A 21,298-nucleotide genomic window follows, 5' to 3' on the forward strand; every position below is an offset into this window, starting at 1 on the left:
AAGTAAAGACACAGAGCAAGTGGGACAGGTTTATATATTTGTTTCAACTTCACTTAAAACAATAGGCTTGAGGTGTTATTTGCCCTGTTAATTTCAAAGGGTTGTTAACTAGATGCCCAGTGCTGATAAATGTCATCACACTATGTCCTTTTTACAGTATGTTCCAGATCAAAACCTTGAACTGAGCACATGTACCCTTCTTATGTTGCCTGCTTACAGAGCAATTATGTCCTGGGCACATTTTAGCCACTGCAGAGCCAGGCAAACCCATCTTAAGCTGCCTGTCCCAGGGGAATATGTCTCAAACAGACTTGGTAGGACTCAAAAAGCATCGCAGAGGTGAGGAAAAGAAGAGTGGGGAATCCTAGGAAGCTCCAGCAAAGAGGAACACAAGCAGGAGCGTCCAGCAGCCTTTTCCAGTGACATGACCCAGGCAGAGTGTTCACCTCTCAATGGGCTGCACTCAGCTGTGCAGCAGAAAAAGTATTATACAGTAAAGCACATTATATTTACAGCCCATTCAATGCTACAGCTGGTCTTGTAAAACTGCCTGCAGACATAATGGGCTGACAAATATATTCCAAAGACTGTACAACAACATAGCTTAAAATGAATCATGATTGCTATGTAAATCAAGTGCAAAATCCATTTTAATGCTCTGAACTGTATTTCCCCCCTTTTTTTTTATCCTTTTCCATTCCATATTCACTTTGGACTCTTTTCCTGCCTTGCCAGAGCAGTCTCCCAGACACAGGGACATCTTCTGTTGTTTACTCAGTAGCAGTGAAACATTTTCATATAACTCCTTCCTTGATGATAGACAGTTTAAAACCAGGGAACTTGAAGGCAGAAAATGTTGGTGAGGTTTAAAATACATAAGTACATATATATGTTAATATACATATTTTTGTATAGTTTGTATATATATTTGAATGTAAGAGGAAGAATAAATATCACTTTTCCAGCCATAACTCAATAATGAACTTTTAACAACAAACTCAACAGCTTTTAAAATTTTAAATGAACTAAATTATGCAAGTTTCAGTTTTTCTGGTCATGTCCTATCTCTTCCAACCAAATGATCTCTGCTCTTTCCCATCTCTGTGTTCTCTCCCCTGACAGCTTCAGACCTGTCCATTTCTTCTCTCACCACACAGACGCTTTAGTAAAACTCGTGTTTTTTTCACACACCTGGCAAATTTCTGCTTAGATTTTAAAAAGAGAAGAGAAAAAAATGTTTAGTAAGCTGTTTTCACTCCCAAATTTCCTGAATGCAAGGAGTAGGAAAGACATATGTTCTTAGTAAAACCACACATCCCGAGGGACGAGGCCTGGACCCCTGGAATAGCTTTTAGCACTCAGCAAGATGGATCTACTCTTCCTTATCTACTCCACTGAGAAAGAAAAGTTGAAGTGAATTGCACTGTGTCAGTGCAAAAGCAAAGTGAAGCAGCAATGCCTCACATATTCTTTCCCTATGATTTCCAAACTGTTTGAGCAAAATCTAACCATCAAGCCTCACTGAGCTGAAGCCTCTCTTTTGTTCTTCATCTCCAGCTTGAATGATCCCAGATTTTCCCCAGATCTTCAAACACATCCCCTTACACTCTCTAGCCTCCACAGAAAAAGGAAAGCTGGCAACTTCAAGAGCAGCGGCCACTCCTCCCCGCTCGGAGGCCACTGCACATCTCTGCTTTGATGTGGCTGACCTCCTCTGAACTGGAGAAGACTGTTGCTTCTCAACTCAGATTTCCCCAGAGGCAATGAATTATCCTGACAACTGACTACTGACAACCAACACCTCCCCAAAGGGCTCTGTCCTACTGTGGGAACTGACACTTCAATGGGAAACTTGGATGTATATCCCAGGCTGGAAGTGGGGCACTTGGTGCTTAATGAATGTTTCTATTTTGCTGAGAAACAACCACAGGCCAGAGGGTCTGAGCTGGAATCTGAAAGTTTGAAAGTGTTTCGATGTGAGGACTCATCTGGTCTTGTGACAAAACAGAAGCCAATTGTGAAATCTGAAAATATTTCTAAATTTCCCAATTTCTAAATGGTCTTTAAGATCACTTCAATGTGTCACTTCAACCCGAAGCCTCCATGGGTCATTGGTTTGTGACTCCCTTTACTTCCTCTTTTGTGCCATCCTTCCCATGCACATCTCCTCCACTTTCCACTTCGAGCGAATAAGAATTTATGAAATTATTTTTCTTTTTTATGAGGCTCTGTCAGCAAAAATTTTGCAGAAATGAGAAGTTTTGAAGACAAAAATGGTCATAGTTTTTTATAAAATAACTTCTGTTTTCACATCTATATTTTTGTCCTGAGGAATAAAAAATCAAATTGCATAAGGAAAATCGGAAATGTTGTATTATTTTTAAAGTTTCACATACTAAATCCACTCTTATTCTTCCCCAGCTGCAAGCTTGCACGTGGGCAACACAGTAACACATTCAAAAGACTATTCACAATGTGTGATTTAGGGCTGATCCATTCTATGCACGAGGGTTTTAGGTAAAGAGCTAGGGGGTTTTGTTATGGTATATTACACCAGGAAACATTCAACTGAAGAAACCCACTTGAATTATTAAGCCTAGTCCACCATCATAATTAAGTCTGTGTAGTGCAGGTGGCTTGACAGATCAATCAATCCACCCCAGCTATAAAATAATTCCCCTGGAAAGAAAGGAAAATAAAAAGGCATCACTAGTGTCTCATATTAGTTTGGTTAAAAGCACAAGATGTTCTTTAGAAGTTGAGTACCAATACATAAAAATAAAATGCCTCTTATCTGCCATCATCGCTTAGGACATATTCCTTCTAGCACTGGATTTAGTGGTAAGTCTAACCTTGGGCACATGAAGTAGACCAAAATATCTGAGAGCAGAAATATTTTGGAGTGCCATTAGGAACAGCCTACCTATCAGGTGTACTGGGACTATTCACCAACCCCAGATGTTATTTTGTCAATGAATGCAATGAAGCATTAAATAAGACACATCAAAAGCTAGATCCTAAGTTTGAAAAAATCGGTTTTATTTGGCAGATTTATGTTGACTTACACCAATTAAACACATATTGAGTTTTGGATTGCATTCTATACAATACTCACACAAATTCACGTTTTACTATACTTTAACAATACTTTTTTCCAGCAAACCAAAATGGGCTTGAGCTCGCCTCTTAAAAGAATATAAATTCTTCTGCAAAACTCAGCTTTGAGAATGTCCTGTTCCCTTCTTCAGTGTCACTGATGGGCAGCAAGTGATTGCAGCTGATAGTATCTGCTAGCCAGAGGATATGAATGTGCTAATCTTACTTCCAATATAAACAACAGTTGGGGCAACTTTTTGCAATGTAAATGGTTTGTTGGGTGCATTTTATGACACAGCTTGTGTCATCACAAGCACTGGTCATTGTTTGCTTTTCTTTAAAATTAAGTCAAAGTATTTCACGGCATTGTTTGGCACCAAAATAAATTAGGTCCATTTGTGTATAGTTTAGGTGCAAGTGTGCACGTAGGCATTTGTGCTCAGTTTTTAAAAGAGATGCAATTTTCAAGAATTCAGAAGACATGAACTGCATATAAGGACTTAGAGTTTTCTCAGTAATGAAGACGACTAAATATACAGAAGAAACAATGCAGGGCTTATTTTTTTACTCCCCACTTACTGAGACATGCTTTAACATTGTATTTTCAGGCATTTGTTTCTGTCAAAAAAAGATGGATATTTACCTTGGTTGCTTATTGTTTGCTTGAAAATTGAGCTTCACTTTGTTTGGATGAGTTTGAGACTATCAAGCTGCCCAAAACAGCCCAAAAATCTGCAAGTCAGAAAAATTGGATTTGAATCTGTTTGTTTTTTTATCCATAGTAATTTTGAAAGACACTTAAAAACTGCTATTAACTGAAGTGAACTTCACATTTGCAGTCACTGAGCTCACTGAGAGATGAAAGGGTCCTCCTGGCCATTACTCAGCACTTTCCCTTCACGTTGCCCTGTCCCACCATGGAGGTTATTAACTTTTTACAAGTGCTGCTCACATCCTCCCTTTGATGGATGGTGCTAAGCTTGTACTTAGATTACAGGATTTCCTAGCCAAAGCTGTTTTGTTATTGAGGGGGAGGAAATTTTAGCACAAGGTGGTTTTTCATATCAACCACTCCATTCTCCTGACAAAAATTTACATGGGGAGTCTGCTTCAAGGAGTTTTGCGCCACACCAACCTGAGGCCTTAATGGAAGGTCACGGGTGCCCCACACACAGGGTGCAGTCGTAGGTTTTGGACTAGTCCTCCCCTGCTTTTTGTGTCCAACCGCAAGTTACAAGGGGGCTTTGCCCTGGGGCTTTCAATGCTGCTCTCTTGCAGCTCCCACAGAGATGCAGGAAACATGGCGTGACCCGTGGGAAGACTTGAGTGAGAATAGAGGGGAAGGGGGCAGAGAGAGGGGAAAGAAAGCACCCTTTAGCCTTTCTGAAACTCTTGTCCTCTTTCAAACTGAAATTAAAAAGGAAAAAAAAAAGAGAAGGTGGAGAGGGAGGCCAGAGGGAAAGAAATTTCCCTCCCACCTCATTAGTCTCTGCTCACTGTAAACTCCCAGTTGTGGCCAGCCAAGCTCCCACCCTTCTCTGCCCTCTGGCCTCTGCACCTAAATTTCTCACAATCTTCTTCCCAGCTGGAAATTAAACAAACAAACAAGGAAACCAGCCTGAATAAGAATGTCCCATTCTCCTTTATGGATTATATAGAAACAAAGCATGGCTGGTCTTCACCATCTCTAACTTTCTGTGATTTCCAGCTGAATTTTCATGACTCATGAACTTACTTTTCAGTTTAAAAAACTTACTGGCTTTATTTTTTTTTCTTCAGTGGAAAAAAGCTGACACCAGATGTTTCTTTAGACCCTTCCCTGTCCTGAGTGAGTAAACACCAGAGAGAAACAGGCGGTTCTGTCATCTTGCTCCTCTCCAGAACACTAACAGTTTTATCACTTAGTTAAGAAATTTAAACTGCTACCAACTGCGTTTCCAGCTAAAGATATGTAAGTCTTCACTCTTAAAATTAAATAAAAGTTTTTGCTCATGAATAATACGTCTGTTTATGAGCAGTGTGGTATGATGCACTGATACAATAAAGCTCTTGTGCTGTCTGAGTCCTTGGCTCCAATGAGCGTGTCTCCTGGCCCAGGAAAGCAACAGCCCTCACTAACAGCCGCCTGTCAGTATTTTTAAACCTCCTCTCCTAAAATAACATGTCAATGTTTGCCTACTGAACTTACAGGAAGGCTGAATGAAAATTTGTGGGCACACTACTGTAAATGGATTTTGTCACGGTTTTTATGATGTCATCAGACTATTTATTGTGCTGTGCTGAGAAAGTGAGTGAGAATTGCACTTCCCCTTGTGGCCCCCTCACCTCTGAAGGCATTTTTGAACCCTTTTTTTTTTTTTTTTTTTTAACGCCTCGCAAAGTAGGGGGTTGAAATTGTGGACAGCAAACTACCACTCCTCAGGTGAAGGTGAGCAGGTTGGATCCGTTCTGCCAGCTGGCATTCAATCTTGCTGTGTTGTTTACAAGCAAATCATAAAAAAGCACCACACAGACAATTTTCATTCCTTCTCTGTCAGTAATGCCACTACATTTGTTTAGCAACTAGGCATGGGACTGTGGTGCTAGCCAGTATTTTATATTCTGGTAAAAATCTACTTTTATATCAAGATATTTGAAAGAGAGGGAAGAGTAAACAAGCTCTCATGTCCCAAGATGTTTTTGTACCAAGACCACTACATCTGCAAATTACAGGTATTTCAAACTTTTCTTCAATTATGCACACATAAAATATTAGATCACTGCATGGTTAGCAAATATTATTGTAATATCACCTTTCATGTAGAAAAATGTCAGTTACTTCTACCTCAGTCTTTGCTTAACAAGTAATTCAAAGAAGAAATCCTGAGCGTAGGAGTTTTTTCAGCTTACCAAAATTGTTTAAAATTAGGTTTCACTCTATCCTCCTTCTCCAGTCTGTATCTTCTCTGTATCTTCTGTAAGCTACTCATTCATTCAAAAATACATGCCTGGTTTCACCTTGACACAGGTAGATTCTTTTCCAGCAGGATCCTGGGGTGCCTCAGGCCAAGACCTAGTGGTGTGAGTGATTTTCACTACAGGCAGTAAAACACATTTTATGCATATGTGCATTTTGCTGCAGAAGTTCTCTCAGTCATTTGCATCACAATTCCCAGAGCTATGTCTTCGCCTCACAACCTCAGGGGTTTGGGTTTCAGCACTGGTGTAGGTGGAATGTGTTTGTAAATGGTGAGGATTTCAGAGTGCAAAGCCATCTGATACAGGTCTGGGGGACATCTGGGGGGGAAGGCAGTGCTGTCTCACACTGTCAGTGGGAACCAGACCCTGGAGCAAGCCCTCCAAGAACTGTAACTGGTTTAGGTCTCAAGAAAAACCAGTTGCTTCATGCTGGGAGAGATCCTGAGTGAACACTAATGCACAAAACCTGTGGGTGATGTGGGGAGGGAAGCTGGGACAAGGGATGGAGTAGGGGAACTAAAATAACCAGGAAGTCTATTTGTAAACTGCTGTTTCAGTAGTGCCAAGATCTTCAACTTAATCTTAAATCTGATTTCTCCTTTGGTCTGCAGGAGCCTGTCAATGCAGCCCTTCCTGTGGAAACCACATACCTGAGTGTGCCTCCTAGCCAGAGTGTGCTTAAATAACTTGCAGAACTAAGAGGCAGGCACGAGGAGAAGGACACCTTCTTGGACAATGATATTTGTGAAATATTAAGACAGAACATGATAGACTTCAGGGCTGCAGTAGGGCTGGGGTTTTGTGGTAGGGTGTCAAAAGCTGTTCCTGGTATTGTTTTGGTTTCCTTCTGAGCATGCAGAGTTGCTCTATTTCCTTCAGAACTGCAAGCCATTCAGATGGATCAGGGTGATAAATGGTGAGAAATTGCTTTGCAATTTAGCAACATATGGAAAACATACTTTGAAAACTGTATTCATTTGTCTTTTAAAAGGTGAATGTGGAGGTTTTCTAATCTTAGGCATATTTTTGAGTCTTAATTTCCCAGTATAGATCTATGTCTTGATTCCATCAGAGTTAAATTTAATATTATATTTGTTTTGCAGTCAGGAAAAAAAATGCTTTATCCTTGCTTGTTTCACATTTCTGCACCATTAATTCGTGGTAATATGACTTTTTAATTTATAAGGTGACTTTTGTTGTCCTCTTTCAGTCAGGACTTTATAACAATAGCAGACTGAGAAGTGAAGACTAATTCCTGTCCACTTAGACAGGATGAGCTGCATCTATGCTTCAACATACACATCCAGACCACCCTACTGCAGCCAGTTGGCATTGAATCACCTCTTGCTCTTACTTTGCTGGTGAAGGAACAGGGTCAAACAGACTGGAAAACTCCACACTCTGAAATGAGCTTTTAACTCTTGAAGGATGACAGCATTTAAGTGGATGATCTGGATGTGGACTACAGCTCTGATAATATAGCTACTCTCTAAATAGAGAGCCATTAAACACTAGTTTAACTCTGGATAGAGATACAAATTGTTTGAACATTAGTTTTCCGAGTGTTTACAAAGACCATGTTATTATAATATGATGTCAAAAAAGTGTGGCAGCCTAGATCTTAGACAAAATGAATAAGAAGATAAAGGAATGAGCAGAGACTTTGTGCTATTGATGGAATCACCAAAGCACTGTGAGTTAGATACAAGCCATTCATTTTCTCTAGTATCCAACAAAATGCCCATGCAGTAAGCAATTCACACAATAAGAGCAATCCATTGCTGCTGTATTGTATCACTGCATACTAACAAAACAAAACTGTGAAGAATGGTTGGTTTCCTTATTAATCCAAACCCTGGGATGAGTTTAGGAGCTCCAAAGAAATGTCGATGCTCTCTTTATCATGAAGTGTTATCAAGGCTGGAAGTCCTTGTCCAGGCATAGTTGCACTGGAATCTCATTCTATTACTTCATTCTTTGTCATTTCAGGGGATGCTGGTTCTTACTAAGTGGGATGAAGGAGTCTTCCTCTTGTTGAAGGCTGCATGGTCTTTTTGAGCACTCCTGGATGTCCACACTAGCACACAGCACAATGCCAAACACAATTAGTGCATCCATACAAAATATGGCCCCAGGCCTTACATAAGGAAGTGGTGGGAATACCCATCCATGGGCTGTAGGAACCTTATTTTTCAGGTGCAAACCTTATGATCTGAAGATAGTCTTAGGCATTTTGTGGGGTCTTCTACACTGAAACAGAGGATAGTAGATGTGTCTCAGGAAATGAATACACTTAAGAGCATTCAGGCTAAAATTATGTGTCTTTTGCATTATCCGTCTTAATGCTGATAGTTTCTAGAACTGATTTAGTTTAACTTTGCAAAATAAGAGACTAAAAATCAGCTTTATGATATTTATGTGTTTTCCTTGTAAGGTTGATAAAATCTATATGTTTCTTGCTTCATCTTGTCTTCTCCCAGTTACCCCTAATTTTCCAGATGCAGTTGCCATCCTAGTTAGTTGGATTACTTCTGATTCCTGCCATAAAGACACTACCTTACAGAACTTGTAATTGCAGAGCTGACTGTACCTAACTGATTTCAAGGTTTTAGATTTAGGGGGTTATTAGAAATATGGTCCACACATGCAACATCTTCCCTCAGGATGTCTGAGGTTACATTAATTAATCGAGCATCCAGGATAGGAAACATTAATCATTTGTCTCTGTACATTACTGGGATTATTCCAAAACCTCTTTTACATATGGTCAGAGACAAAGAGCGTGTCCTCTTCTCCAGGGGCATACATCAAAGATTTGCAGAGATTGGACTGATTCATCGGCAACGCTCTTAGGCCGAGGATGTGAGTCAGTCACAAGCCATTTGACTTTAAACTTCCATAAACAATTTTTACAGATGATACAATAAATTTGTATTTTCCTTGCTCTCCTCCTACATTCAATAGTCTGCTATATTCCCTTTATAACAATTCCTTTTGCCTTTATCTCCAAGACACTAGAAATAGCCATGGATATAAAAACCTGAAAATCTCCATTCTTGAGCAGAGTCCAGGACTCAAACTTAAAAAGCCATGTGATGAACCAAGATGCAACCAAGTGTCCTGTCAAGTCAGTGTCCTTAGGGTTCATGTTCATGGCGGTAATGATGGGAGGTAATCAATGACCTTACGGTGTTCTTGAAGTGTATTGTCTGTTCATGTCAGACTCAGGTGAAGTTTTCCAGAAGAAACACAGCAAGCTAAGAATAAGATTGGTAGTTACTAGAAAGATCAAGCTGACTGCTATCTACATGGAGAATTTTTCATCAAAAACTAATAGTCTAACTCTGTTCTCACTACATGAGAGAAGCCCAGGTTACTACAGCTAAACCAGTGGAGTTGCTCAAAACTCGTAGTGGTGTAGATGCACTTGATTTCCAGGAAAGCAGTAGGAGTCCTATTATTCATTCCCTTTTTTATTCATTCTTTGATATGTTCAATTTCCAACAATTCTTCTTAGTTCACCTTTCAAACTATAGGTAGTAATTCAGGTTTTCCATGCTTTAGGGTGTTTACAATACCACAAGAATCTAAGGCATCTGATCTTCTTTTCTTGAATCTGAATAACACCATCGGTGTGAGTTAGTTTTCTACTACTTTGTTCTGAAGAGCTAAGCTATCCTGAAACTGTCTTGGTCTCTAGAATTGCATGGTCTAAGTTAGTCATAGGCCAAAAAGATCACTCAAGGTCACAGTCAAGACATGCAAAGTTTTAAAGCTTAATACATCAGTTCTCTAGCTTTCTTATATTAAGCTTCTTTCCCAGAAATGCACAGAGAGGAAAGTAATAGAAACTATTGGGGGAAAAGTATTATCTCCTGTTCCCTGTGGTACTACAAGGAACTAGAAAAATAAATATTAGATAATTAAAAGGAATAACAGGCTTTGAAGGAACATTTTCTTATGATCAAAAGGTTGCATCATACCTAAAGCTGAAGAGTTTTTATGTTTATACTTTATAACTTTAGCCACCTGGACTTAATTTTGTAAAAAAGTGTTCCATGCCTGTGAAGAATAAAACCATGTGGGAAAAGAGCAACTTCTTGAGATTTTTGTCCTGCTATGGAATTGCTGCATCCTTGTACAAGAGAGTGAACCTTTTCTTGTGTGTATTCCATGATCACTAGGCCATTCTCTTGGTTTCAGCTGTTCCCTGAGGCATCCAGTCTACATCAGCAGTCATCCTACTTTTGCAAATGCAAAAAGAAGGTGACTCCATTAGTCAAGATTCCAAATCCACAGAAGAAACAGCATGCCAAAGTGCACAGATGCTAGTAAATGTATGCATAGTTTCAGTATTGCTTCAGAAAACATAGTGTAGCTCATTACCTTTCTTTCCCACAAGAGAAATTGCATTGAAAAACAGAGAATAAACACACAGCTTTAAAAGGAACTGCTAATTTTGATGTTACTTATAAGGAAATAGTCAGATCACACTGGCAACAAAATGTATTTTTCTTCCTTTGATTCACAAATCTACAGGAGAAGGGAAGTGTTTATCACCTCCCATTAGAAATTCTGAGCATGTCGCATAAAATACAAATCTCCATTTGAATCTTTTGTTTTTAGTGAATTCTTTTCAGTATGACACATGGATAGAGAGGAAATTTTAGTTAGTATTGGTTTGGAACAAAAAAATTAGCCATTTTTTCAGTAAGTAATTTTGGAAACAACCCCAGTTTTGCAGAAATCTCAGTTCTGCCTCATCCTGTTTTACAGAGTTTCCTTTCTTTGCAGATTCTGGCAGAATTCTGTTTGTTAATTCCCAATGACTAGAATTAGCCACATAATGGTTTTTATGGAGCTGCTAAAACATTTGACTCAATTAATTGGCCAAGAATATGTTTACACTTACAAATGGCCTGCTTAGAAAATTCCCAAGGAATAACTTACGCATTGAAACAATTTTTGCAAGAGATCCAGCCCCTCTTGCCTCAGTTTTAGGAAGCTTCATGTGAAGGCAGTGCCTGCATGCATGTGCCTGCATGCTTCAGATGTAAGGGGACCACACCAACAGATGCTTTAAGGTGCTTTAAGAGAGCAGGAGGCAGAATGGAGACATCTAAGTCTAAAACTGCAATCCACAAAAGCCTACCTCATCCTGCAGGAGATAAAAAGAGCCACAACCAGAGTTAATTTCCCCAGTACAATTCACCAGGTGCTTCCAGTGCTTGACAACCTGATTTGCTGCCATCCCTCTGGAGCTGAACATTTTGGTGCCTTTCCTATGACTGCAGTCCTTTGGGACTTGCAAACTGGACACTCCTCCACCCATGTCTCTGGAAGCACAATCTAGCAGGTGTTTTCTGGAAAAGTTGGATGTGTATTGGCAGCACTCATTTCTGCATGAAGCTCAGCCGGCCCTTGGATAAATCCTGCATCTGGAAGGAAAGCAGAACTGTTGCTTTTACCTAAAAATTTAGAGATTTAAAGCACTTATGCAGGAAACTCGAGGCTTCACTCCTCCTCAGCCAAAGGCAGTTCCAGCTCAGATGTGCAAGCTCCCGGAGGAATACTGGGAGGGAACATCCTCCTCTCGATATGTCAAAACTGATGTGGCTGAAAAAGCCAGAGTCAAAGGGGCAGGAAAAGAGTAAGCCACAAGTGGGTGATGTTGTCCTTGTGCCTATGAAGCACAGACTTCAGGCTCTACAGCACACTAAAGATCACAAAGAATGTTAATAATTTTAAACTAGAACCCCAGTGAGGGAAGTTACCCCCAACACCTAACTACTGCCTTTTTGTTGTCTCAGCTAGTCATCAACACCATTCATTTTGGACAGAAGACTGCAGGTAAGCACTTCTCAGTTTGAAGGACACCTGCTAGAATTTGAGTTAGCAAATTAAAAAAAAAATCTTGGAAATAAATTTTCTCATGAGTTCTAGGACAAAAAAGTAAAATAATAGAACCATGTAACCTAATATTTTCTTTTCTTTAAACTCAGATTCATGCTAATTCTTTCATTATTTGTTCCAAATTTATTGAAACAAGGAGTGCACCTGAACATCTTAGAATGCAGTGACTTAGTTCCACTCTTCAATATGAAGGATAAAAAATTAATTTTATTCATATAAAAGAGAAAGCATAAATGTGTATCAACAAATTGTTTTTCATCATGAGTATTTCAGCTGATGGCTTCTAAATGACTAATTGTACTTGCAAATTACAAGTATTACAATGGAAAGAGATTAGTTACTAAAATTTGGTGTATTAATATAAAGGATGTCTGCGGTGTTTTCTAAAGTAAATTGAATATACTTTTGATGTTGTATGTAGAGTTGGAAGACTGTTTCAACCTACCTATTTCTCTAAAAGACTGAGGAAGACATTAAAATATCAGTGTCATAAAGGTAAGGAAATAGTGACAGACAGTTGTGAAGATTCTATAAAAACCAAGGTTTTTGATTTACATATTTTTTTAATCAATAAAAGAATTATGTAAAAGCCTATCAGACTTTTAAAATTAACCAAGCCACATCTGTACAAAGATTTTCAGGAGTATTGGGAGTTTTTGGCAGCTCAGCTTATTTTGAAAGTTCGTTTCATAGTATCACAGAATCACTAAGTTAGAAAAGACCCTTAAGATCATCAAGTCTAACCATAACTTAGCACTGACTAATCCACCACTAAACCATGTCCCCAAGTGCCACAACTACACATCTTTTAAATAGTTCTGGGGATGGTGACTCCACCACTTCCCTGGGCAGCCTGTTGCAGAGTTTGACAGCCTTTTCCATGAAGAAACTTTTCCTAAGATCCAGTCTAAACCTCCCCTGGTGCAACTTGAGGCCTTTTCTTGTTGTATCACTTGTGACCTGGGAGAAGAGACCAACCCCCACCAGCTACTATCCCCTTTGAGGTAGTTGTTGAGAGCAGTAAGGTCCTCCCTGAGCCTCCTCTTCTCCAGGCTGAGCCCCTCCACCTCCCTCAGCTGCTCCCCGTAAGATTTGTGCTCCAGACTCTTCACCAGCTTTGTTACTCTTCTTTGTTGATACCTTTGCAATTTTGGAAATCTTTTTCTACTTTCCACCCATCTGTTTCAGTTAATAGCTAACTTCACTAGAAGAAGTTAAAGGAAAAGAATAGCCTTTTCTATGAAATCTCATTCTGTATCCAGAAGCAATTAGAGCAGTGATTTTTCTCACAAATAATATATTTTTACTTCAGAAGAAAGTGTGTTTGTGCTAATGATCTTTATGAGGAAAAAAGTGAGTCCAAAATACCAAAGGACCCTAATACAAGTTGGAATTCTTTGAAGGAGGAAGTTTATAAATCATTCTTCCATATTATATAAATACGTCTATATGTGTGGATTTAGTTAGCTATTTTGTAAAACCCACATCTTTGTAAACAAGTTTGTAAATCCTGTTAGCTAATTTATAAAACTTATATCAAGTACTACAGTCTTTAGTCCTACAATACCCAGCCTGAAAAACTACTTTTAAATTTAATACTTAAAAAATGTATAATCTGAATTTACATCTATAAAGTATAATTTATACATGGAAGTCATAGGTAATCTGTGGAAAAATGTGCAGTATTCAGAAACTGAGTAATATCATAGCAGATCAGGCTACAAATTAAACTTTTCCTTGAAACTAGGAGATCTTAACTATGCATTTGATAAAAACTTAAATCATATTCTCCAGAGAGGAAAATAGAGGGAAAAGAAGCATATGGAGGTCAGTCTGGGTGTGACGTCCATTACTGCATCAATCTAAGCTGCATTAGTCATTTCAGTGTATTTTTTTTTACTTATGTTGCCACTTTGAGAGCTTGTGTACATTGTGGGAAAGAAAAGGGAAGAGAAAAAGAAAGAGGAAAAGGGTTAGGGAAGGGAAGAGGGAAAGGGAATGGAAGAGAGAAGAGAAGAGGGAAGGTTTGGGAAAAAGAAGGGGAAGGAAAGGGGAAGGGAAGAGAAAAAGGAAGGAGAAGGAGAAGGGGAAGAGACTACAGGAGTACCCACATTGGCAAGATGGAGGAACAAGATACAGCATGCAAATAAACTGTTCACTGTTCATGGGCCCTCAAAGGCACATGGGCCTTAACTGGACAGGCATGGCGTGCTGTTGCCTGGTTGGTTGTTCTCAGGGATCCTGAGCTTCCAGAGTGTTGTTGGCTAGTTTTCAAATGTTATTTTTATACTGCTAATGTGATAACTAAGTGATGGCCATCTCTTATTCCCAGTTTTCCCCTATTTTTCTCCATAGAAAAGTAGAGCCCATTCCCAATCTGGACAGAGAAAGAGTGACTTCACTGAAAGATTTTAGAAGTATTCATGAAGAGAAGGTATCTGCTTTGCAGGATAGCTCAGGGAAATTGCTCATGGGACAAGAAAACCAGCAGAAAGCACAGTGATGTGGCAGTGGTGTGCTATCACTGGAATGGGCAGTGATATGGGAAGAGGGGACTCACCAGAATCATCTGCAGTGGTGCACAAACTGGAACAAAAAGATTTGTGGGAGGATTTAAATACCCTTACCAAGGAGCGTGTTTGCACCCTTGCCTTCATCGGTAGATCTGTCAAGAAAGAATAAAATAGCTTTAAATCATGTCCCACAGTCTTTGGAGTGCTGTAGACAAACTGAATTTTGTCACCTCAGTATGAGAGTCCTGGACCTGGTCATCACCTCCAGAGAGTTGAACCCTGGAAGGCAAGTCCTGCAATTCCTCCTGCTTTGGTCCAGTTCATGGACAGCAGGACACAACCGTGGGATTTAGTACTGGCACAAGTTACCCCAAGAAGAGTGGGGGCCTCCTTGTTCCTTACTTCAGTTTCAGATGAGGGAGTCCATTTGGTCGAAATGGAGACTGATCACAACACTGATCTGAAATAATGCTTTTGGCTTTGACCTTCCCTCTCCTGAATTTGCTTAACCCATGTGTGGCCCTTTATCATTGATCAGCAACAAGAACCTTCTGTAGAATAACACCATCTTCTTCCTACACCTTCACACAACATTAAGCAATTGTAATATTAATAATATCAGATTTCAGGTGGCCTGAATGCTTTTTTGATTTTCATGAAAGAGGTAATTAAGCAATTTCTGTAGAGTTAAAACTTGGAAACAACTAAAGTCACTACCCAAGGCAAGTGGGCCAATGTGCCAAAGCTGGATCAACGTATGCACAGTTTATTAACTCTGCCTCCCTATAAGAAAGCAGCAGTGTATGAGTATGGGTTTGCAGGGATCACAGAGCCATGAGAAGCAGCTGCAGGGGGTAGCCTGACCAAAAGAACAGGCAGAGCTTTACTTCTGCCTTCTCATTGGAAGTAAATCAGATGACAGCAAACCGTTGTTCATGACACCAAACTTTCCTCCTAAAGAGGAAGAAACCCACAAAACGAGTCCTGAGAGTTCCGGAATATTAATCAGATGTTCATGACTGTAGTGGGGGAAACAGTTTTTCCCCCTGCAGTTATAAAATGGTAAAACCCCAGGGGTTGGTGACCCTGGAAGTTTGAAAGTTTTATCCAATGAGCACTTCTGTGAAATATAAACATACCACAAGCAAATGGAAGAGAAGCTTAGTTGTAGTTTGGTGGTGGAAGTGATAGCCATGTTGTGAATGCCACGAGGAAAGGGGCTTGGAGCCCCTTGGGGCCTCTGGGCTCCCCCCCAGCCCCCGGCAGGGGGGGCTACGGAGACTTGGAACAGTGTTAAGCTGGACTATGTGTCTGTAGCTATGAGCTGGGGGATGTTTTCCACCGTGAGTGAGCAGAGACAGAGCAGCGGCAGAAGCAGCGTCCAGAAACGGTGGCAGGGAGCCAGAAAAGATAAGAAGCGGCAGAGGCATTACAGCCAAGTAGGAGAGACACAGAGATGTCTAATGAAGAGAGAGAGAGAGCAGGACTAAACTCTACACAGAGTTTTGGGGGTAAGAACTGAACCAGACCCCCCAAAACTCTTTTGAGACCCCTCTTAAGTTGGGGTGGTGGACTCCTACTGTGGAAGTCCTAAAATGCAACATGCAGCACCAGAGAGAGAGAGAAGAGCTGAAAAGCTCAAAGCATCCTGGAAAGCTAGACCGGGACGGAGAAGAATGCAGAGGGGGTGACCTTGGCTCCCCCCTCGCCGTTGCTGCCAAGCTGGCAGCTTGAGGCAGAGCACAGGAGCTCTGCAAAGGGGCTTGAATCCCCTAAAGATAAGGACCATCACGGAGACCCCAGAGCTTCGTGATATGACGTAGTGAAGTGACCCTTGTCCTGGTGAACACAGTCTACGGAAGAAGACCCTCGCCTGAAAGACGAGTGGCCGAGGGGCTTGGATACCCCTCATGTGTGCTGGCAGAAATCCAGCTATCAGCTGCTGCATGAAAAGAAGATAGATGACTGCTGCCCTAGAGAAACTGCTGCTCTGAGACTGGAAAGGATCTTTCCTTCTTCCTTCCTGGACTTTTATTTGGAGGGGAGAAGAGATTTGATCCATTGTAAATACTTATGTCATGGTAGAGATAGTTGAGATCGTGTGTATAATGTATTATAATATTTATGTGTACAGTCATTGTAATATACTCCTTTTCCCCCATTTTAAGTCTCATGTAGTTGTCTGGAAAAAACCTTCTCGCATTGAGTTGAGATGTGGGAGGGGGCTTTGACTAGAGAATTAGATTTTTGAAGCTCTCAAACCATGACATAAGGGATGGAAAGGCTCTGAGGCAGCTGTAAGAGTTAATGGATTAATTTGTGAATGCTTTGAGATTTTGCAGTGGTTGGAGGGAAGCTCATAATGCTTGCTCTGCATGTATTTGCAACTCCCTAAATAAAGACCACAGTGCCAGGGCTTGAATTTCACGCATTAATCCACTGGGACCTGCAAGCCAGACACATGGTTCTGAGGCAGCTAGGAAAATAGATCTTTGCTGTTTTTCAAATCTGTCTGATTAGCTGGATTTCTATCATCTGAGCAACCTTACAGCAAAAGAACAGTCACTTCTTTAGAAAGCAGCCACAAGCATAACTTAAACAAACTCTATTAGAAAAAAAGTAGTGTCTGTCTGCAGCCACCAAGTGGACTAAATCTGAGCTGATTTGGGTTCTGTTTCCCACAGTGAAAGAGTGGGAAAGTGATCTTCCCTTGCTCTTGGGATAGGAATGGTATTGGATGAATCAGCCTCTTACAAGAGTTTTTTGGACAGAATGCAGGAAAATCTTCATATGATTTGAATTTGGTTAACTCACAAGCGTTATTGTTTTACGTTGTTGGCAAACATAGTATCATTAATAATAGGATCTGCCAAAAGCTACTACTTTATGGGACCTATGACAGTTGAATCTCTGCCTCAGTAGCTTACAGACTCACACACCTGTTAACAGGACTCATCCTGCCTGGCAGCAGAGACCTTGCTCATGGGTGCTGTGGAGTGTCATCAATTTCCACAACTGCCAAGCCAGCCTAGGGCTCCTGGCACTTTGTGGGACTGACTTTTATAGTTCCGTCCTTTCCAGTAGACCCCTGGGGTATCGAAAAGAGCCAATAAACAAAACAAAACAATACAAAAGCCAACAAGGAAAAAAGACCAGTATTTGCTGAAAATACTGGCCAACATTTACACTGATTCTGTTAATGTGCCCCTGAAATTTCCTGCATGTCCTGCTGTGCAAATGCCAAAAAAAAAAAAAAAAGACTTTATTTCTCCAAATATTAGAGAATATTTTCTTTGGCTTTACTCCATACACATCATCATTCCTCACACCCTACGTTTCAGAGCAGGGTTTGAAAAGGACGTGCCTGGGGAACATTTCATTTACTGACTCTGAGATTTGAGTTTGTATCAGACAGAATCGTTTAGGTTGATAAAGTCTTCTAAGATTATTGAGGCCAACCATCAACGTAACACTGCCTAGAACCCAAGGATCAGGTTAATTTAGCAGGGTGTTTCCATTTGCTCTGTGAACATGGTGTACAACACTGATTACTAACCATTACCTGTTGCCAGCATCCTTATTCTTACCTACTGAGGCTGTGCAACAGGGTCATGTGAAATTATTTTTCCCAGGCTGTGGCAGGCTTTGGGGTTTTGACACAGTAGCTTGAATTTCAAACTATGAATTGAAATCACAGCATTAATCAGGGCTGAGAGCTTCTGGGCTCAGTAAGCTGTGATCCACCCCAACAGCAGGTCCTCTCCACCATCAAGGGATTGAATGTACAGACCCCATTTATGGGCAGCAAGTGAAGTTGTTCCAGTGCTTAACTGGGAAAACCAACTCGTTACCACGCAGCTTGTGCCATGCATGCTGCTGCTGTCATAACTCTTATTTTAAATTTGTCATTCTTGGCTATCAGCAAAAGAAAAGAAGTAGAGCATGCAGAGCAGAATAAACTCTGTACTCCAAGTTCTGGGCAAAGCTGCTCCAGTATGTATTAAAAAATGTAAGAAGTACCATAGCCAGCCAAATCAAAAGCCTGTCTAGCCAAGTATCCTGTCTCGGACAGGATTATTAGCAGATACTGAAACAAAAGTATGAGAATTAAGGCATATAGAATCCTTTTACTACCTTCCAGCCTCCAAAAATCAGCAGTGTAGAGATTTCCTAAGACTGAAATTACATCCAGAGTGTAGTATCAAATAGTTAATGAAGCACTCATCCTCCATTAATGTGTCAATCCCTTTTGGAATTTATTTATTTAATTTATTTGGCCACAATGTAACTGTAGGCCACACAAAAAGCTTTCCTTTTTTGCCTAATTTTAACTGTGCCTGACAATTTTATTGGGTGTCCCCTAAGATTTTATGTTCTGAGAGACTGTAAATGATTGGTCCCTGTTTGTTTTCCCTGTACCACCCTGTTTTTACAGAACTGTGCTATATTCTGCCTCCATTATCATTTTTTACAAACTGAGAAACAATATGATTTAATCAGCAGAACAGAGAGACACACCAAAGAGGAAAAGAGGCTTGTGGTAGGACCAGTTGTGTAAGAGGGAGTTTCTGGAGGCAGGTCTTTCTCCGGACATCTCCTCACCCACTCTGTAGACCTGTGAAGTTGAAGAACAGATACTGTGTCCTGACACCCAACCCTTAAAAATGAGGAGGGAGATACAAAGTACCAAGTTTCAGGAAGAAAATTCAGTAAACTCTTGAGTCCATGGCCAAAATTTCATGGTACTTCAGCCAGAAAGGAAATGGGGAAAGAAGTAGGGCAGAAGGCTCCTGCCTGAAATTTGGGAGTTGTTCTCTGATACAGTAGTAATAATATAAGTACAACCAGTCCCAAAGAAGAAAAAGGGTAGGAAAGAAAGCAAGAGATCAGCTTCACTGACCTTTATCTTTACTGACCTTAAAAGATTTTATCACTGATATAGATAAATTTAGGCCTTTATAGGAAAACCTCTTTTCCCTCTTGCTCTCAGCTCAGGTCTGGTTCTGAGTCATAAAGTCATAAACTTACAACTTCAGCTTCAGTTCGTTTCGTGAAAAGTTGTGTTACAGTATAGGCCTTTAAGGTCATTAAACTCAAGTGTATGTGGAAGAGAAAAACAGCAATAAGCAATTCTCAGAGATAAAAGCCTATGCAGATAATGTTATTCTAACTTTGCAGAAAAGGAAGATGTGAAAGGAAAAGATGTCTAAATGTAATTTTTTAAAAACTTATATGCAAGATGGAGGGATGGGTCTTTTCCATCACATGGATAGGACAGGCTGTGATGCCAGAGTTGTATGTGCACATGAAAAATCCAAGGAAACTAGTGAGCCACAGTCTGAGGCAGCTGCCCTGGTGCCCCTTCCCCCTGTTGCCAGACCTGCCTCCAGAACGAGCAGAGCTGGGGCGTAACGCCCCAGGTCTACTGGCTGGGAACATCCTGTTCTGCAGTGCCACACTGAAAACTCTGCCTGCACGACAATCTATTCCTAATAGTCTTTCAAACTGTTCATGGAAACTAGTCCCTCACTCGCAGATTTCAAATAAAAACCATCATCATTGTGAACTGGTGTCCAGAGCACATGTTTTCGTTAATCAAGATGTTAATCATGGAATCACCGAGAGCACTGCCAGACAAATAAACATAGTCAGGACATCCAGGACTAACAAACTTTGCACTTTGTGGGACTGCTTTTTCCATGATTTTTTGTCATATCTTATATATCTAACTGGCTTTAACATCAAACACCTCCCTATGATAACTTGCATAATTCCTTTTTTTTTTTAAATAAAAGGTAGCTGCTTGCCTTAACTCATGCTGCTTGTCTTCTAAGAATTGAGTCCCTAATTTGACAAGCAATAACAGATGGTACCCTAGCTTAAAAAAAGGAGCATAAAAGGAACTGCAGCCTCGTGACCTCTAGCCCTAAATCCTGTAAGTTTGGGCAGGATGTCTTGATAACAGAAAGACAGTGAGGGTTGCTTTCTCACTCACAAGTTTTCTCACTGCTCTTCTGCCCTGTTCTGTGCCTGTGAGCTCATCCCCATGAGAAAAAAACCTATTTCTTTCATTCGGCGTCACTCCTTGAGCTGAGATTGGAAATGGTTTAACTCAGTCCTGCTGTGGACATTCATGTTCTCAATGCTACTGCAAGTTGCTCTGCCCACCTCTGCATGAGCAATTAAGATCTATAGAGAATGCTAAAATTTTGATATACGCTCTGTAAATTAATAAGATTTGTAAAATACCTGTTCTTCTGGTACGTGTAACTTGTCATCCGTATTCTTGATTTTCAAGAACAAGTTTTTTAGCATCTACCTTAAGGTCATGATGCCTGAGACCGCTGGATGTTGCAATGTAATTAGCCATTGTACTTGCAGAGCTTGTGGTCTCTTTTCTTTAGCCATTTTCTCTGCTAAAACCTAAGAAAACTACCTTCCCTTCCACCTTACTGTAACAAGGAGAAAACAGAAGACCTGGTCTCTTCTCTTGCTGCTACCCTCTCTCAACTACAGCTACTCAGTAAAAATCTCTTGGCTAAGAGAGTGTTGCAGATTTGGTCTTGTCTCCCTGACAGGCACCACAGAGAGGAGAACAAGACTTGGTCAGAGTCTGCCTGAGCCAGGCAGACTGTGTTAGCCTGTGATCTCCGTCTTTATTAGTATGACAAGAAGTCCAGCAAAGATACAGAAAGTGTTTACAGATGGTGGAAGGACCAGATAAAAACAATAATACTTATTTGATTCTTAAAAAATAATACATTAATGACTCAGTTTCATTTCATATTGTAAAGAAATTGAAATGTGGAAAGCATGAG

This window comes from Pseudopipra pipra, chromosome 1 (genome assembly GCF_036250125.1).
Source record: "Pseudopipra pipra isolate bDixPip1 chromosome 1, bDixPip1.hap1, whole genome shotgun sequence".
Taxonomy (NCBI): Eukaryota; Metazoa; Chordata; class Aves; order Passeriformes; family Pipridae; genus Pseudopipra; species Pseudopipra pipra.